Source organism: Dipodomys merriami, unplaced genomic scaffold (genome assembly GCF_024711535.1).
Source record: "Dipodomys merriami isolate MVZ:Mamm:240054 unplaced genomic scaffold, mDipMer1.0.p SCAF_3, whole genome shotgun sequence".
NCBI lineage: Eukaryota > Metazoa > Chordata > Mammalia > Rodentia > Heteromyidae > Dipodomys > Dipodomys merriami.
In genome coordinates, this window is record NW_027204492.1 from 35446525 (window position 1) to 35466011 (window position 19487).

At 39.3% G+C, this 19487-nt stretch overlaps 1 protein-coding gene across 4 annotated transcripts in view; it reads right to left on the reverse strand.

Annotated features, from left to right (window-relative positions):
- Pak3 (p21 (RAC1) activated kinase 3) overlaps positions 1-19487 on the reverse strand; it is a 270788-nt gene that overhangs the window by 214189 nt on the left and 37112 nt on the right. For all 4 annotated transcript variants that reach the window (XM_070039896.1, XM_070039900.1, XM_070039895.1 and 1 more), the window contains exon 2: positions 7707-7798. The gene's annotated coding sequence lies outside the window, so the exon portion shown is untranslated. The remainder of the gene's footprint in view (positions 1-7706; positions 7799-19487) is intronic.

Genomic DNA, 19487 nt, shown 5'->3' on the forward strand with positions numbered 1-19487 from the left:
TGGCCTCCTATATTGCAAAGCCAAGTGTTCAATTCTGTCTTCATCAACTTGATCTACCTTCAGTGTATGGACTATGTCACTACTCCTTTCCTTGAATCACTGTTTTCTCTTGGCTTCCAAGGAATAATCTATTCACTGGCCTCCTTCTCTGACTTCTCAATCTCCTTTGCTAATTGTTCTTCAACCTAAACTCTAGACTTTGGAGTGTTTCAGGGCTTTGTCCTTGGACCTTGCCTCTTTTCTATCTGAACTAACTCTCTAGGTGATCATCTGATTTCATAGCTTCAAACAATCTATTTCCCTGTCAGATTTATTGATATCTTACAAGTGGATGTCTTACCCTATTCATGCTGCAATAACAAAATACCATATACTGCATCACTTATAAACAAAAGAATTTGGTTCCTCACATTTCTAGCAACTGGACAAGGTCCTGGCAGTGTGATGAGGTCCCCTTCTCATAGATGTTGCCTTTTTGTTTAGTCTTCATATGACAGAAGGGATATTGGTTGTTCTCCAATTTCTTTTATAAAGTTACTAAATCATGAGAACTTCTCTAACACAACCTAATTCCTTCTCAAATGTCCTACTTCCTCATACTATAACCTTAGGGAGTAGTAGGAGTTCACAGATGAACTGAGGGGGGAGTGTCATTCAAACTTAAAACACATCAAGTTCAAAACTAAACCCTTGATATTTCTACCTAAAGCTTATTATTCTTCCAACAATTGTTTGCATCTTGGTTAAATAAAAACTCCACTGTTCTAGATGCTCCGATTAAAATCATAGTTTCATTTATGACTGTGTACTCGTATTAAGCAAATATGGTGCCAGCAAATCCTATATACTCTATATCTGACAATGCACACAGATTTTTGGCATTTCACAGCAATTCTCTTGTCACTGCCATTTTTTCATTCTTCTCCAATCCAACATCATCTTTCACCAAGGTAACTGTACCAGCCTTGTAGCTGGTTCTTCTGCTTCCACCTTTTCTCCCTCCCGATTATTCTCAACATAGTAGATGCAGAGAATCTACTGACATCTGTGTCAGATTATACTACTCTCTGTTCAGTGACAGTCCTTCCTGTTCTTATAGTAAACTTCAAAGCCCCAAATACTTGCCTCCAATTACCTCTTTGAATTTATCTCCTATCACTCTTACACTAGGTTTTAAAATCTCCAGCCATGTTAGCCTCATTGTTTCTCAAAAGTTCCAGGTATGATTCAGTCTCAGAACTTTTCTCTGCTTTGAATGTTATGCATCCAGATAACTGAAGGTCTGGATTTCTCATTACCTTCAGGTCTTTACTTAACAGTCACCTACCTAAGCCACTCAATCTAAAACTTTTCTCACCCCAACAAAATAATTTAGCCTCCATTTCCATCTTTATTCTTCTCTAACGCACTATGTATTAGAGTTAGCTCAGGCTACTATAACAAACTATCTTAGACTAACAAATATAGAATCTCATTTCTCAGACTTCTGGAGGCTGGTAAAGTGAGGTTTCACTCTAAAACCTTTTCAATTGGCTTGTAGGCAAGAGGAACTTATGTCTTTACATGACCTCTTCTTTGGTACACACACACACACACACACACACACACACACACACACACACACACACACACACACACACACACACACACACACAGAGGAACAGCAAGAGCAAGCTTTCTGGTGCCTCTTTTTATAAAGGTATGTATTGAATCAGATCAAGGCCCTGCTTTCCTGACTTCATTTAACTTTAACCACTTCTCAAAAGCCCTATCTCCTCATACCATCATATTTCACGTTTGAGCTTCAACATATGAATTTGTGGGGAGATACAATAACACTACATGTCTATTGCTATATTTTTTATTGATCTTGTTTATTGTTGCATTCCTCACTGGAATAGATCTTTTGTGAAATTTAGGATTTGTTCATTATTTTAATCTGTGTTTTGAGTAATACCTAGCACATAGTAAGGGTAAAAATATTAACTAAGTAATGGATAAAGTAAACAAAATGATTGCAGCTTATTAATAGGCATTAAGAAGGAAAGGAATGATACGATAGATCAGAATAGAAGCTATCAATGGTGGTTAAATATTAAAATCATATGGGAATACTTACAAATAGAGATGACTGAGATTTATCCCTAGGATTTCTGACTTATTTTGTCTAGAAAGATCTAGAAGAAGTCTTGCCATTTACTTTACTTTGTCATGTGAGTGATTCTTGGTGGAAATAAAGGTTGAGAACCCATGAGCTTAAGAAGTTGGGGGTGACAAAAACAAATCCTCAAAGAAACAACTGCCCAATAAATAAGTGGGCAAAAGACTTAAAGAGAAACTTCTCTGAAGAAGAAAGAAGGATGGCCAATAGAAACATGAAGAAATGCTCAACCTCCCTAGCCATAAAAGAAATGCAAATCAAAACAACATTGAGATACCACCTCACTCCAGTTAGAATGGCAAAAATCAAGAACTCTAACAACAACAGATGCTGGAGGGAATGTGGACAGAAGGGAACCTTACTTCATTGTTGGTGGGAATGTAAACTTGTTCAACCACTTTGGAAAGCAGTATGGAGGGTCCTCAAAAGATTCCACATTTACAAACAAGACCACACTAAAGCTACCAGCACAACTATGTTTATTGCAGCATTATTTACCATAGCTAAGATATGGAACCAACCCAGAAGCCCCTCAGTAGATGAATGGATCAAGAAAATGTGGTATATGTACACAATAGAATTCTATGCCTCCATCAGAAAGAATGACATTGCCCCATTTGTTAGGAAATGGAAAGACTTGGAAAAAATTATATTAAGCGAAGTAAGCCAGGCCCAAAGAAACATAGGCCCCATGGTTTCCCTTATTTGCAATATCTAGTATATGTATGAGTCAAGCGGAAAAGGTCAGATAATGTGATGTCAGGAAAATGAACCCTTAGATATGTATTTTAATGTTTTTTTCTTTCATGCATGTGTTTCTAACGCATTTATAAGATTATTTCTTTGTTGCTTTGTATGTCCCTCCCCCACAGTATAACCCCTGCTTTCCCTATATTTGATGTCAGTATAACTTGTGGAGGAGATGGGGAAAAACAAGTCGTTTAAGGATACAGGTGGACCTGTTGCAACAATGAGAAGTACAAGTTGTCATGTCCAAAACGAGCTTTACAACGTCGGTGCGAGGGGGGGGTAGGGGGGAAAGGTGAAGGATTGGGATTGGGGGGGAGGGGGGAGGCTGGGAAGGGATGTGAAGGATAAACAAAGGATGAGGCTGCAATGCTTGGTAAGAAATGTACGCATTATCCTGCCCATGTAATTGTAACCCCTCTGTACAGTATGTTCACAAATAAAATAAAAAAAAGAAGTTGGGGGTGAGAAACAGGAACTTATTGGAAATAGATTTTTCTGAGGTGGTAACATTTTTATGGAAACATAAACAGCAAAAAGAAACATGGGAAAACCAGGGCAAGGATGGGGTCCAATTTCTGGCTAAAGGTCAGAATAAGAGTGAAAACTCTGAAGTAGAAATGATTTTGGGGGGCTGGGAAAGTGGCTCAGTGGTAGAGTGCTTGCCTTGCATGCATAAAGCCCTGGGTTCAATTTCTCAGCATCACATAAGCAGAAAAAACCAGAAGTGGCACTGTGGCTCAAGTGGTAGAAACACTTGAGCTGAAGAGCTGAGGGATAGTGCCCAGGCCCAGAGTTCAGATCCCATGACTGTCAAAAAAAATTTTTTTTAATGGAATGAGTTTGATAAGCTCTTAAAACAGAAAGCTATTGTGGGATGTGCCGAGTAGTCAGGGCAACAGAGAAATGAGATGAGTGTAAAGAGATACATGAGATGGACTATGCAGAACATTCTAGACCATGGGAAGAAAAGGGAATCTACAACCCATGAGATGAGAGTTTTGAATAGGGAAATGATATGATCTGATTTATATGTATGCATCTGATTATTATATGCATCAGTTAAAGCAGGGAGTCAATTTAGCAGGTTTCTGTGGTAGTCGAAGGAATCTTATGTTGGACTGAACTGGTTTGAGAGCTTAATGATATTTATTTCCATTTCAATAGCAGAAGCCTGAGAGTGGTATATGAAACAGATAATTCATACCCTTGGACCACTGGTTTCAGAAACATTTTCAAATGGTAATATAGTATACAAATTCTGGGATCATTTTCTCAGTGGCTAGAGTATGTCTACCATGGCCTACCCTAGCTTTCCAATTAGAAGGTTAATGGAAAGAGGTCCTTTTAACTAGGAACCAATCCAGGAAAAAACAGATTTAGAAAAACTAGAAAAAAAAGGCTCTACCTATCCCTAGCACTTGTGCTTTTATGCTTTGGTGTGTGGAAGGGCAGAACACTGTGCCCTTGAGGGAGACTATAAATTAGAGGGAGAGATGAAGATATGAACATAAATAAGACTAACAAAAGAGAAAATGAGATAAGTATCCAGAGAGAGATATAAACACGCTAAATAAACGCTGTCATTATTTAGCACTCAATTCATGCTGAGCCTATGTATGCTTTACATATGTTCTCACTATACTGCCTCAATAACTGTATGGAATAGGTAACAGGATCATCTATGAGGATGATGACAGATATAGCTGATAACATTTATTAAATGCTCAATCTGAGCCAGTCATAAGGCTAGATGTTTAGCTATATCTCACATAGGTAGATTTCGTTCATGGGAAGGATGACTAGGCTTATTCACGATCAGAATTAGTAGGAGTAATTCTAAGATTCAAAAACAGGTTCGACTTTTAAAGGGTACTATGGAATTTCAGACAAGATAGTTACTACTCCATGGAGGAGTAAATGTGCAGAGATGAAAAAGGAAAATCCAAGAAGTGGCTCTCTCCCCTTGGTCAAAGCAAGAATGTGGATCAATTACACAGCAGTTCTCCTGCCTCTTCATTTTAATCACCTTACTTGTGCCAACCTTTACTGCAGCCTCTCATTAATCCTGTCACTATTTTTCAGATAAGGTGTTATGTCTTCCTATGCCAGCCTCTGACCATAATTCTCTTGTGATTCCCAGTAGCTGAGATAGCAGACATGAGACATTCTTGGCTTGTTGGTTGAGAGGTGGTATTGCTAACTTTTATACAGAGCTAGTCTTCAACTGTGATCCTGCCATTTCTGCCCCCTGAGTAGTTGGGATTGCAATGTGAGCCACCACGCTTAACCAATGCCACTCAGCCTTTGATCTTAAGGGGTGTCAATCCTCTAAAGACCCCTGGTAACAAAAATATCTTTAAGTTTTCTCCAAAATACAACAAAGAATACATTGTGAAACTCAAATAGTAAGTTGTTAACTCTATCTCATGATGAATTGTAAGATGCTCATTTGTTCTCTCTTATTTATTCTTTATAGGTGGAAGCAGGACATGATCATTAAGGGCACTGACAACAAGATTCCCAAAGACAAGAGAATGGTGAAAAGAGAGAAGGCAAAAAGCTGTGTCTAGTATATCCAATCAAGCTAGCAAAGAAAGTTCAGAAAACATTGCTTATAGCTGCAAAAATTTGCTCATTATCTAAAGGCCTATCAATATGAGATTGACAACATAAATAATGAAACACGCACATCAAAGGCCACTGTATTGGATTTTTTAAATAAAAAACTGTAAGTTCTGACAAGGAAAGATGGTCCCAAAAGTTTATAAATGAAATAAGCAGGTTTCATTTAAATCTTAAGATCTATGTTTAGATTTGTACAAAAACAGTAGTGTATGCAGAATTTCAGAGGGATTTTCACATTCTAGTTTTTGTACTTGTATATCTTGTTGACCTTCCACAACAGCCCATATTATTTTTATAATGGGAAAATACTAACTTTCCATCTTAGATAATCCTCCTCCACCCTTATTTTTATAGCCACAACATACCTTATATTCAGTAGTGCATTTGAAATTATGTCTTATAACTTTCTCATGAATAAACTAAAACAAGCCAGTAACATATTAACCAGTCTATAATACGTAAAAAGGAAGGGCAATGCACTAATTTTTACCAGAAGCACGGTTAAACACCTGTAGAAAACTAAAGCTTGATCCTTCTATATCACCCTGCACCAGAATCAACTCCAAATGGATCAAAGACCTCGAAGTCAAAGCAAACACCCTGAAAACATTACAGGAAGGAATAGGGGAAACTCTAGGGCTCTTTGGCACAAGCCCAAACTTTCTTAATAAAGACCCTGAAACACAAAAAATCAAAGAAAGGTTGGACAAATGGGACTGCATGAGATTTGAAGAGCTTCTGTGTGGCAAAGGACCTAGCTAGCAAGATCAGTAGAAAACCCATGGATTGGGAGAAGATCTTCACTCTAGACATACAACAGAAAAGGGTCTCATGTCAAAAATATACTTATAACTCAAAAAATTAAACTCCCCAACAACAAACCCTCAAAGAAACTGCCCAATAAATAAGTGGGGTAAAGACTTACAAGGAAAGTTCTCTGAAGAGGAAATAAGAATGGCCAATATACACATGAAGAAATGTGCAACTTCTCTAGCCATAAAAGAAGTGAAAATCAAAACAACATTGAGATTCCACCTCAGTTAGAATGGCTATAATCAAGAAATCTAATAACAGCCGACGCTGGAGGGGATGAGGTAAAAAAGGAACCCTACTGCATTGTTGGTGGGAGTAAAAACTTGTTCAACCACTCTGGAAAGCAGTATGGAGGTTCCTTAAAAGACTCCACATAGAGCTCCCCTATGATCCAGCAATCCCACTTTTGGACATTTACCCAAATGAACACAAACAGACCATACTAAAGCTACCAGCACAACTATGTTTATTGCAGCATTATTTACCATAGCTAAGATATGGAACCAACCCAGATGCCCCTCGGTAGATGAATGCATCAACAAAATGTATGTATGTATGTATGTATGTATGTATGTATGTATGTATGTATGTATACACACACACACACACACATACACACACAATGGAATTCTATGCCTCCATTAGAAAGAATGACACCACCTCAGTTGTTAGGAAATGGAAAGACTTGTAAAAAATCATATTAAGTGAAGCAAGCCCAAAGAAATATATGTCCCATGGTTTCCCTTATTTGCAATAACTAGGACAAGCAGAAAAGGTCAGAAGCTACGTATATATGACCATACAAGGTGAGATTAAGCGAAATGAACCCCAAGATAGGGACACAAGTGGGTTTATCTTTGTTGCTGTTGTTTTTATGTACTTATAATGCACTGTGTGATTTTCTTTGTTTCTTTTTTATGTTCTTCTCCCGCAGTATAACCCCTGTTTTCACTGTATTTGATTCTGGTGCCCTGTACCTTGTATATACATTTTTCTGATTTGGGGAGGGGAAGGGAAATAACAAAATGCTGAAATAACTATACAGGTTGACCCATTGTAACAATGAGGTGTAGAAGACACTATGTTGAAAATGAACTTTACAGCTTTGGGGTGGGGAGGGAGAACTTGGGGAGGTGGGGAGGAAAGAGATGGTAGGGGAAAAGCAAAGGAGGGAGTAACAATGCTAGATAGGAAGTATACTCATTACCTTCCTTATGTAGCTGTAACCCTTGTACATTGTCTTTACAACAAAAATATATATTAAAAATAATTTTACCAGAAGCATAGTTGACAACCAGTAGAAAGACCCCAGGGATTTCCTGATTTTATTAATGAAGTACATAGAAAATGTACTTACCACAAATGAAGATCACTTCAAGGTGACAGAGTATCAGATACGTTGAGAATAAAGCAGGTTTGAAATGAGCTGAGAGGGGCTGGAATGTTGGGCTAAAATTGAAAAGATGAAAGTTAAATTAGTTGATGCAAATCCGCCTAAAACTGAAAGTCCATTTTGTTAGGTCAGGAGAGAGGAAGCATGTCACAGCAGCAACTCATGTGAAAACCAACCAAATACGATTTAAGGTTTGAATTGATCCATAGACATAATTTTAGCCAATGTAGGTAGCATAATGTAGGTAGATTATTTAGCTAGTTAAATACTCTTGTACAATTTTAGTTTGTGTTAATGAAGAGAAAGTTGCTAGATCCTAAAATATAGTCATCTCCCTACAGCTTCTACTGTTTCCTTCGAGAGTTTCCTTTTCAATTCTAGGCATATTTTAATAAGATGGTCACGGGGAAAGTGGATCATCAGTAGGGACATGAGACTGACAAGGCAACCATTAGATAACAGAGGTGGCTTTTGAAGGGAGAAGAGACGTGGGGCTTATGCGGGAGCACCACAGACAAAGCATAGGGTACCCACTGGCCTTCAAATCTGTCTGCCCTTTCTGGATCACTTAGGTGACAGAACTAAACCTACTGCCACCTAGTGGTAGTAAAAGGGCAACTTCTTCAGTAAACCTGTCCAAAGACTTTATGACCTTGAGAAGGTGCTGCCAGAGGCTGAGCAGGCTAATAAGATAGAGAGGATTTTAAGTAAAGGATGGTTGGACAGATGCCCAGTGGCAGAATTACACCATCTGGGACCCTTTCAGCTCTAAAAGACTGCATCACTTTTTTCTAGTCTCTATATCAACACACCTTTCCTGTGTTTTCCTCCAGCATTGCCAATGTATTAACTGTTTGCAGTTCACAAGATAGTAAGGACGGCTCTGCAAGATGAGTTGGGCCTGCCACCTTTTGTTTACTATTGCCAACTCACTTTTCACAAGAGGGATATATAGCTAATACAAGTCAAGTCAGGTCCCTCATTGGATAAGCTTCTGTGGCTTTCTTATATCCCTGTAAATCACATTAATCACAATGACTACAAAGCCCTAAACAATCTGGCTTCTGTGGGCTTTCTGATCTCTGTGATCTATTCTTCTTTTCATTAAGACCATTCCTGTGACATAGGCTCCTTGGTGTTTCTTTTTCTGAACTCAGGGCCTGGGTGCCATCTCTGAACTTCTAATACTCAAGGCTAACACTCTCCCACTTGAGCCACAGCTCTACTTCCAGCTTTTTTTTTTTTGATAGCTTATTGGAGCTAAGAACCTTCATTAGAAAGAATGACATCACCCAATTTGTTACGAAATGGCAAGACTTGGAAAAAAATTGTATTAAGTGAAGTAAGCCAGGCCCAAAGAAACCAGTTATTTGCAATAACTAGAATATGTCTAGGATAAGCAGAAAAGTTCAAAAGCTATGTACGTATGACCGTATAAGGTTAAATGAAATGAACCCCAAGATAGGGACACAAGTGGGTTTTTCTTTCTTGCTATTGTCTTTAATGTACTTATAATGTACTAGTGATTTTTTTGTTTCTTTTGTATGTTCTTTCCCCATGGTATAACCCCTTTTTTCACTGTATTTGATTCTGGTGCCCTGCATTTTGTATATACATTTTTCTGGTTTGGGGAGGGGAAGGGAAAAAACAAAATGCTTAAATAGGGATACAGGTTGACCCATTGTAACAATGAGATGTAGAAGACACTATGTTGAAAATGAACTTTACAACTTGTGGGGGGAGAGGGAGGAGTTGGGGAGGTGGGGAGGGAAGGGATGGTAGGGGAAAAACAAAGGAGGAGGTAACAATGCTCGATAGGAAATGTACTCATTACCTTACTCATGTAACTGTAACCCCTCTGTGCAGTATTTTTACAATAAAAAACATATATAAAGATGCACACAAAAAAGAGTCTTATGGACTTTCTTGCCCAGGCTGATTTTGAAACGTGATCCTAAGATCTCAGCCTCCTGAGTAGCTAGGGTTACAGATGTTTGGTTTGCCTGAGTCTGTGCTTCCTTCGGTCTATGGGAGGTTCCCAGACTCTGAGGTCACATCCCCATCTGCTGTGGCCATATCTCCTCCTGCCCCTTCCTACTTAACTCCAACCCTGCCAGCAGTAGGCCCTTTTTCCACAGACCTCACTGTGTGGCTGGCTGGCAGTTTGCTCTCTTCCTAATAAACTTTTCTGCCTGAACCACGTGGCAGTTTTCCTTTTGGCATACCTTACAACAGGCATGAGCCACTGGCACAGTTTCCTTAGTGTATCTTAATGGCAGGCATGATCCTGATTGGGGAGTCCGAAGTTGGTGGCTTCTGCAATACCTGCAGTGTTTTTTCAAATACCTGCAAGGCGTTTGTTCCTTCCTGGCTTAACTCACAGATCACCTTATTAGTAAAGGAATGCCTCCTCTGACTGCTCTCTTTAAAATTTACAGGTTGTAGAGCTAGAGTGGTGGCCTTTGCCTGTAATCCTAGTTATTCAGGAGACTGAGATCTTTGGATCACCACTTCAAAGCCAACCTGGGCACAAAAGTCTGTGAGACTCTTATCTCCAATAAACAAAAAAGCTAGAAGTGGAGCTGTGGCTCGAATGGTAGAGTGCTATCCTTGAGCAAAAGAAGCTAAAGGACAGTGCCTAGACCCTGAGTTCAAGCCCCAGGACCAGTACCAAAAATAAATAAATAAATAAATAAACCCAGAGTATAGGTTGTGCAGGCTTATCCCCACATCCTATTTGCATGCACACACACGCGCGTGCACACACACTCCCCCCCCCAAACACCAAAACTGGACATTTTGGAGCTCCTTAACACCCCATCTGAAGTTTGTCTCCATATATAATGTAATAGAATATTTTATATTTGTATTTTCTTTTCTGATATCCACTGCATGAGCTGTAAGTTTCATTCTTACATACATGGATTGAGTCTGTTCCTCTTTTCTAGAACATTGGCTAACACATAGTAGATGCCTGATAAATGTCTAATGAGCTGGATCTGAAGTCTGTAACTTTTTTTAATACAAAAGAAAATCTGTGTCTCAATATAAAATAAAATACACGTGGTCACCAGGGGCTCATGCCTGTAATCCTAGCTACTCAGGAGGCTGAGATCTGAGGATCACGATTTAAAGCTAGCCCAGCAGAGAAGTCCGTGAGACTCTGATCTCCAATAAACCACTAGAAAACCAGAAGTGGCTCTGTGGCTCAAGAGGTAGAGCGCTAGCCTTGAGCTGAAGAGCACAGGGACAGCACCCAGGCCCAGAATTCAAGCCCCCCGACTGACAAAAACGAAAAAAAAGAAATCAGATGTAAAACCAATCCCCAAATATAACAAAAGTTGTAACTGAACTGTAAGATTTGAGACAGTATGCACATTGTTCTCAATTTTAAAAAGTTTGTAAAGAACTGTTGACAACAGTTGTCATGGCTAACACTGAGTTCTTACTATGTGCTAGACGTGAAATAAGCCATTTACATGGGTTAATTTACTTAATCCCCACAATAGTCCATTGAAATTGCCACTACTATCCCTATATTTTTAAGCTCATCTTGGGACTTGAACTCAGGGCCCAAGCAATGTACTTGAGATTTTGTGTTCAAGGCTAGTCCTCTACACTTGAGCCATAGCTCCACTTCTGGATTTTTGATGGCTAATTGGATATAAGAGCCTCATGGACATTCCTTCCCAAGCTGGCTTCAAATTCCGATGATCAGATGCCAGTGTTCTGACTAGGGTTGTAGGCATGAGCCACCAGTGCCAGGCCCTGTGTAGCTTATTCTAAAGACAAGGAAACTGAAAAGGAAAGAGATGATCTGATTTGCCCAAGGTCACACAGCCATCATTAATCATATTTCAAAGTTCTTGTTAACCAAATCATGCTTTCAAAACTTTCAAAAATTGGTGATGATAATATGAACAGCTACCATTTATTTAGTACCCATTATGCATCAGGTACTGTGCTAAGTACATACGTATCATCTAATCTAAAGATCAGAACAGCCTCACGGGGTAGCTTGCTGTATGACTATTTTTCAATACTATTCCTTCTGAAATATGATCAACAATATCCATAATCCCAATTAGCTTCTCCCTTGGATTCATGAGATACATGCTTTGATTCTCTTTTCTGCATTTCAGACCAGTGGCGAAGCTGGAGAAGCTTCCAATGACATGTCAGCTGCTATTATACTCCATGTAGATTAGACTCACACATGTGACAGGGTGATCTTAGGCCTTGTGCTCTTGTTGGGAAAGCCTACCCCCAACGTCAGCCCTGTCCTCCCAATGATTTCTCAGCGCACAGTGAAAATGCATCTATAACTCTTTCTAGAAAACTGTCTTTCCCCCATGTTCTCTCTCATTACATAGTCCATTCATCTATCTCCTTCAGCTCAAGTTGTCTCTGGTTTTGTGATGCTGGCTCTTTTCCCTCTCAGTTATCTCTTTCTCAGTTAAAACTACAATCTCAAGGAAGCAAGTGGGCCTTGTGCTTATTTGAATGTCCAGAATCAATGGTACATTAGAATATGCATAGTAGGTACAAAATAATTATCTCACTAGTTTAATAATGGTACAGTATCCTTGCATTATAGAATAGAAATGCTCTCTTTTCAAGGTCTCTCATACCTTCTCACATAGTTTCATAGCAGCTATGTCAGATATAACAGGTCGATCTATTTTTTCTCATGTTTATTATTAATGATATTCAGAACCAGGGAAGTTAAATAAATTTTCTCAAATCACACATCTATAAACTGAGCCCCACCTTCTGGATTTTACACCCCTGACCCTTTGCACTAGACCAATATTATAATCCTAGGAAAGTACTGCTAGTCAGAACAATGCTAATAATATTTCTATAAAGACTTTGTGTTGTTTCTATCACTGGAACAAAAGCAGTAAAGAGTATCAAGAGGCAGTATTCTCGGTAGAGAAGGGGAAGGCAGGTGAATTCATGCATTCTTGTGAGAAGTGTCTGCGTTTATCAGATGGATGCTGATCATTCTGTTAGATTATTTGTGAAGAGGGGGCTAGAGATTCAGGGTTGTCCTTCACCCAACCTTGCGCAGAAGGGGGAATAGCCTAGCAAGTAGTGTTATATTTGTTTTTATTTATTTATTTATTATTGTGAAAATACTGTACAGAGGGGTTACAATTACATGGGCAAGATAATGAGTACATTTCTTATCAAGCATTGTAGCCTCCTCCTTTGTTTCCCTTTCCCATCCCTTCCCATCCTCCCCATGGCCCCCCAGTGTTATATTTGTGAGAGAATATTATGAGGCAAGAAACCTATGTTCAAGTTTGAGTTCTGCTGGAAGCTAGTAGTGACCATGGCAAAGTTCATGGTCTACTGGACAACCTCTAGGAGTCTGTATTTACTCACCTAAAGCCCTCAATTGATAAAGTAATTCACAGTTTCATTCATCTATGACACACAGATTTATTGTTTCAAGTAACTATGAAATGTTTATATATAATGTGTGTATTTATGTGTGTAAATATACATTGGGACATTTTTGTCAATCATGGAGCTTGAATTCGGGGCCTGGGTGCTGTCTGTCCCTGAGCTCTTTTACTAAGGTTATCCCTCTACCACTTTGAGCCACAGCTCCACTTCTGGTTTTCTGGTGGTTAATTGGAGATAAGAGCCTCACAGACTGTCCAGCCTGGGCTGGCTTTAAACTGGGATCCTCAGATCTCAGCCTCCTGAGTAGCTAGGATTACAAGCATGAGCCCCTGGCACCTAGCTACAATGGAACATTTTATGAAGCAATACTTAACCCTTTAAAAATGTTGGATATACTCATTTCTCATTTGTGGGAATTAGCATCCAGAGAAATAGTCTTTCAAATACATACTCCATAATGAAAATAAAGTGAGATCTAGTTTTTGTCTTTCTTCTTTTCCCTGCTATATTTGGGCCCACAGAGCTGACTGTTCTCTCATTAGAATGGCTTCTTACACAATGTAATGGCTCTGGCCTGAGATGTAAGGGCAAGCTATGGGTATAGCTACAGGTTCCAGGCTGACTACATTGACCCCATTAGACAGGTAATGCATCTGCGTTTATTGGGTTGTATAGTTTCTCTTGGTTAGGAAGGGCCTTTTTTACAAATGTGGCAAGCTCCTGACAAAACAATTATTATGAATACTATCTTCCGCTACTTAAGGCTTTGATTTTTTACAATAATCTGAAATAATTTTATCATCTTTGTGAAATAAAATAGTTGGTTTAAAACTGTATTGATTAATCTACAGGATATGTGTAATTTCATATAGAAGTTACATATATGAAATGATAAATACATATGTGTATATAGTATATATGTGTGTATACAACATTTCATGAAGCAATACTTACCCTGGATGTGTACAGTGCACACAATTATTACCTTCCTACTCCATTCTGTCTTTGTTGGTGGTGGTGGTGGTGGTGTTTTGCCAGTCATGGGGCTTGAACTGAGAGCTGAGGCACTGTCCCTGAACTTTTGTGCTGAAGGCTCTAACACTTGAGCCACAGTTCTAATTCTGGTTTTGGTGATTTATTGGAGATAAGAGTCTCATGGATTTTCCTTCTTAGGCTGGCTTTGAACGATGGTACTCAGATCTCAGCCTCTTGTATAGCTAGGATTGCAGGTGTATGCCACTGGCACCTGGCCTTTGGAGGGTTGCTTTTGGATCAATGGGTTAAAATCTTCAGCTGAACATCCCTATTGTGGACTAATGGCTTCCAAATCTAGCACCACATTACAATCCCTTGTCATCTTTGTTAAACATATTATTTGGAGTAGGAATCACAGTCCTCTCACTTGCTTTGCAAGTAGTCTACTACTGAGCGAGAAGCCTGGCCCCAACACATATTCTTGTACTCATTTCCAAACCTCGGAAATCACAATTTCTTCAGGGAGAAACTCAAGAACCCAAATTTTTTGCCAAGGACCAGCTATTCACTGACATTAGAAACAAATCACAGTATTCCTCACCAACAGAAGCAAATTATACCTATTATGGCAGTGCTGTGAGCATAAGAGCTACCCATTCATTCTACATTTAAATACTTATAGCAGTTATACTTTGTAGATGAAGAACCCCAATGTTAGTTTCTGTACATTGCTGGAAGACATAGGCAGAGAAGCTAAGGCAGGCAGGGTGGGCATGTGGAGTTGGTCTGTACCAGTACAGTGTTCTACTAACATTGACTATCCTATAGCTTCTCTCCTCTGTAGAGCAAGAGGCTTTGGATCTCTTCTGCAATGTACATCCCAATAAAAATTCTGGGCCACACACCAAAAATCTCCAACCTCCAGAAGGGTTAGGAATAGATATGATAGTAATAATAATAATAATAATAATAATAATAATAATAATAATAATTATTATTATTATTATTATTATTATTATTATTATTATTATTTGGTCTCATATTGATGGTTACTCTTTCTAAAGTATATGTATGTCTACTTCCTCCACACCTACATCTTTCAGTTATTCTGTGTGAAGCAGCAGGCACAGAAAGAAAAAAAAAGAGACTCAAAGACTCCCAGAAGGTTCACAGCCAAACTGCAACACTAGCTCCTCTGGCAGGGTCTATCACTGCACTTGTACTGGCTTTTTCCAGAGCTACCAGCTTCATCTCATTTCATAGATAAATCCCTTTAAGGCAAAAGAGGAAGAGAAGGCTTGGCTTCTAGCCTCCCTTCCCATACAATTTACCATCAAGTTCAGAAATGAATGTGCACTCCATCTACCCTGCCTGAGGGACAGGTTGCCCGATCTCCACAAGGCTGTGAGGAGGACTGGCTGCATTTCTATTTTTACCTTGCAATTTGTAAAAACAAAAAGAAAGAAAGAAAGAAAGAAAGAAAGAAAGAAAGAAAGAAAGAAAGAAAGAAAGAAAGAAAGAAAGAAAGAAAGAAAGAAAGAAAGAAAAGCTCTGCAGTGTGCTTCAAAGAGAAAGAATGGATTTCCTGATGGAAGGAAAAGCCTCCTTCCCTCCCACAGAGGTTAAATGGCCACTAGCAAAGCAGTCTTTGGAAGTCTCTCCCAAGCAAAATGTTGAGAGCTACAGAAAATCTAGGTGGTGGATTCAGTTAATTTCTGTAATGACAGAAATGGGTTGGAAAGATAAATACTCCCCTTTTAAAGTCTTCAGCTTAGCATCCCTACTCTCTCTCTCTCTCTCTCTCTCTCTCTCTCTCTCTCTCTCTCTCTCTCTCTCTCTCTCTCTCTCTCTCTCTCTTCTCTCTCTCTCTCTCTCTCTCTCTCTCTCTCTCTCATCTCCAGTTTCTGCCAGAGGCAGGGATGCTGTTTGCAGTGTGTGTGTGTGTGTGTGTGTGTGTGTGTGTGTGTGTGTGTGTGTGTGTGTGTCACAAACGAGTACCAAACACTGTCTTGATTCTAATATTTTTCTTCACTCCTTTCTTTCATAATGCAGATCTATTCATTTCCTCCCTTAACAACTCTTGAGGCAAACCTCTCACCCACCCATCAGGGATGCCCATGCACACATTTGATTAAACTAAAAGCAAAGTGTCCTTCCTCTTAACCTCAATCTACCGGTTTATAAAGTAAATGGGTACCATCTCTGGTTCTAGGATTGTGATAAAATGTGGGAGGGAAGCCCCAAACATTTGCACATGAATTGGTTACTCAGACACAGAGCTTGGAAGGATACATTGGCTTCAAATTGTCATGAAAGTCAAAAAATGGGACAAACAACCATTCTGTTAGGGTCATGAGCATGCTGATTGCCATCCTAATAATGAGGATTGCACTACTTTTCCTCCTTTTGTCTGGGTTTTCATTTTCTTTATGGAGAATTGGGGATGTAAAGCTTTCCTCTTCTTGGGATGATTTCTCTGCCCATATGAAGATGGCCTATGTAATTCAGCCCTGTAATCACCCAGCTTTCTGCTCCCTAAAGCTTCACAGTAAAGCCATTCTCACCTTACTGAAAGTGCTCTATACGATTTCAGAAAAATTCAAAGAGATGTCAAATTCTCTTTGTGACTGCAACTTTCTTTTAGTCTGGTCAGGCTGGCTTAGGATTTGATGGTTTTACAGTTTTTCAGTATCAACAAAGTACTAAATATCTCAGGTCTTTAATTTATATCGTCAATCACCAAAGTGGTTCTTTCTCTGTGGGGATAAAAAGTAGATCCACATTTTGCTGCTGCGTGCAAACACAGTATGTACCCATTCCTACTTGCTTTCCCAGGGCTAGGTTCAATACAACGAGAATGCATAAGGAAAGAAAATGTGTTCCTAGGGCATTTTGAATTAAAAAAAGCCAAGAAAATTAAGAATATTCTCAGACTTGTGCAATCCAGCTGAGAGATTCCCACCAAACTTCCTACATTTGAATCTAAGACACTGAATCTCTTAGACTTTAGTTTGTTCACTGTTAAATGGGGTTAAGACTCATAGATATATCTACTAAGGTTAAGGAGTAAGGAGCATGGAACAATACCCAGAATGGTAATATCTCAATAAGTACGGCTGCTTCTGCTGATTAGTATTTCTCCTGGCTAAACTAGTCTTTGAGCTTCCCAATGCTTAACACCCTATACTTTCTGGTCAGTTCATTTCACCAGAGGATCTAAAAGTACACTGGTGATGGGGCTGAGAAGGGAAACATCTTTGAGCCATTGGGAAGGTGGGGTGAATTGCCTGTTTTCCCACTAATAAATGCACTTTTTTGGGTGACACACAAAGACAAAGCTCTTCATTAACTGAGTCAACACTCTAGATGTGAGTGATAGTGAACCATCAAGACAGACTGACAAGAACTAGGAAGAAGAGTGAGACACAGAATAACTTGGTGACTTTGACATACAGAAAGTGGAGCTGGGTTTAGGGGCAGGGCAGAAGAGGGAGGGTAAGATGTGATGAAGCTATATAGGAAGGCAGGAATCAGATTTACAGACCAGGTAAGGAATTTGTGTTTACCCTGAGAACATTGAAGAGTAAATGAAAGTATGATGCAAAGAATCAATATACTTAAACATTTGTTGGCTTTTTGCTGATTGTCATTTGGAGTTGGGATTTTCAGAAGCAGAATTATCATAATTGTATTCAAAAAGGATGTCCCTTCCTCAAATTAAAAACAACAAAATTATACTAACCTTTCACTGTCCAATCCAATCAAATTTAAGTTCTGACCAAGGGAGTTTGCTTAAATTGTGGCTGAAATCAGACTAGGCTTTGAACTCCAGTCTTCTTTACTTGTGCATTTATCACTGGGATCCATCTACAGCACCCTGCCCAATGTGGTTCCACCTCATAACCAGACAACGTGACACAAGGCAGTTGTGTGTGGCATGGGACCTCAAGCTGAGAGCAAGTACGAGAAGGGGAAAATGCAGAGGAAACATGCAGAGCTTGGGCAGGACAGGGTATACTTGTATGTGCTACTGAATGCACTCATGTGTGTGTGTGTGTGTGTGTGTGTATGTGTGTGTCTGTGTGTGTGTCTGTGTGTGTGTGTGTGTGTGCATGTGCACAGGTGGTTTCCTGAGTCTGGTCAAGGTCATGTGCACTAGCATATTTTTATATAGGAGCAGGTTCACTTCTAGTATTCTCAGACTTAAAGCTAAGAAGCTCAGAATATTTGCACTTATCTCCACAATGTTATTTAAGTTAGTACATGGAAGATATAAATGGCACACTCTAGCTATGGTAATGTATGTGTAGTAAATATACGTACTTGGAAATCTGTCAGCAAGAGTGGAAGCAAGTAGCTGTTGCAGAGGTCCAAGCACAAGTGATGGTCATGGCCCAGTGGAGGAAAAAAGTGAGAAATGGCCAAGATCAAGCCAAATTTTGAGTAGCAAAAGCTTGGCTCAACTGGTAAAGTACCAACCTAACAAGTATGAACACTGAGTTCAAATTCTAGTATTGTCACCTCCACCAAAAGACGCACCTATTTTGAAGAAAGGTCAATAGGGTTTGCTGATATAATGTGGAAATAGTTTGGTCTAATCAATCAGGTAACAGGCTGTGTCATTTGATAGAAGCTATGGACAATTTACAGTGACTCAAGCTGCCCACATAAGAGGCAAACATCATTCTCTATATCTTAAGCTCCTGCTCCCTGAGGATCTCAAAGTACTTTATTCAAAGGGCCTTGGGGAAATTGGTAATCTCTATACTTAGTTCCTCCTCAGTAGGTTACTTTATGTTATTTGATTTGAGATAAAATAGTTTAGTTTGTTGATACCTGTTTCTTCCAATTTCTCATTTACTTACAGGAGTCTGATTTCTTTCCTTCTCTTTCTTTTTCTCCCATCCTTCTCTCTCTCTCTCTCTCTCTGACTCTCTGTCTCTCTCTGACTCTCTCTCTCTTTTTTTCTCTACCCACTCTCTCTCACACACATCATTTGTAAATGTCCCTTCTGGATTTCTTTTTGTCAAAGCCCCAAAGCCTTCCTCTTTGAGGAGTACACCTTCAGTCAATGACAGATATTCTCCATTTGCCACTGCCAAGCAGCACAAAACTCCACTAGTTCGCCCAAACCCTTTCCTCTGTAAAGGAAAAAAAGAAAGGTACTTAGAGCAAGGATCAGAGCCAAGTTTTGCTGAGAAGATGAGCCAAGTGTTGAAAAATTGAAGAAAGTAATGCTGATGCTGATGAGGAGAAAAAAAGAATTAATCAGGAAATCTTAAGGTCATTGTGATGTGTTTGATTACATTACAATATACTAGCAGAAGACTATAGATTGATTAGTTCTTCAGCAGG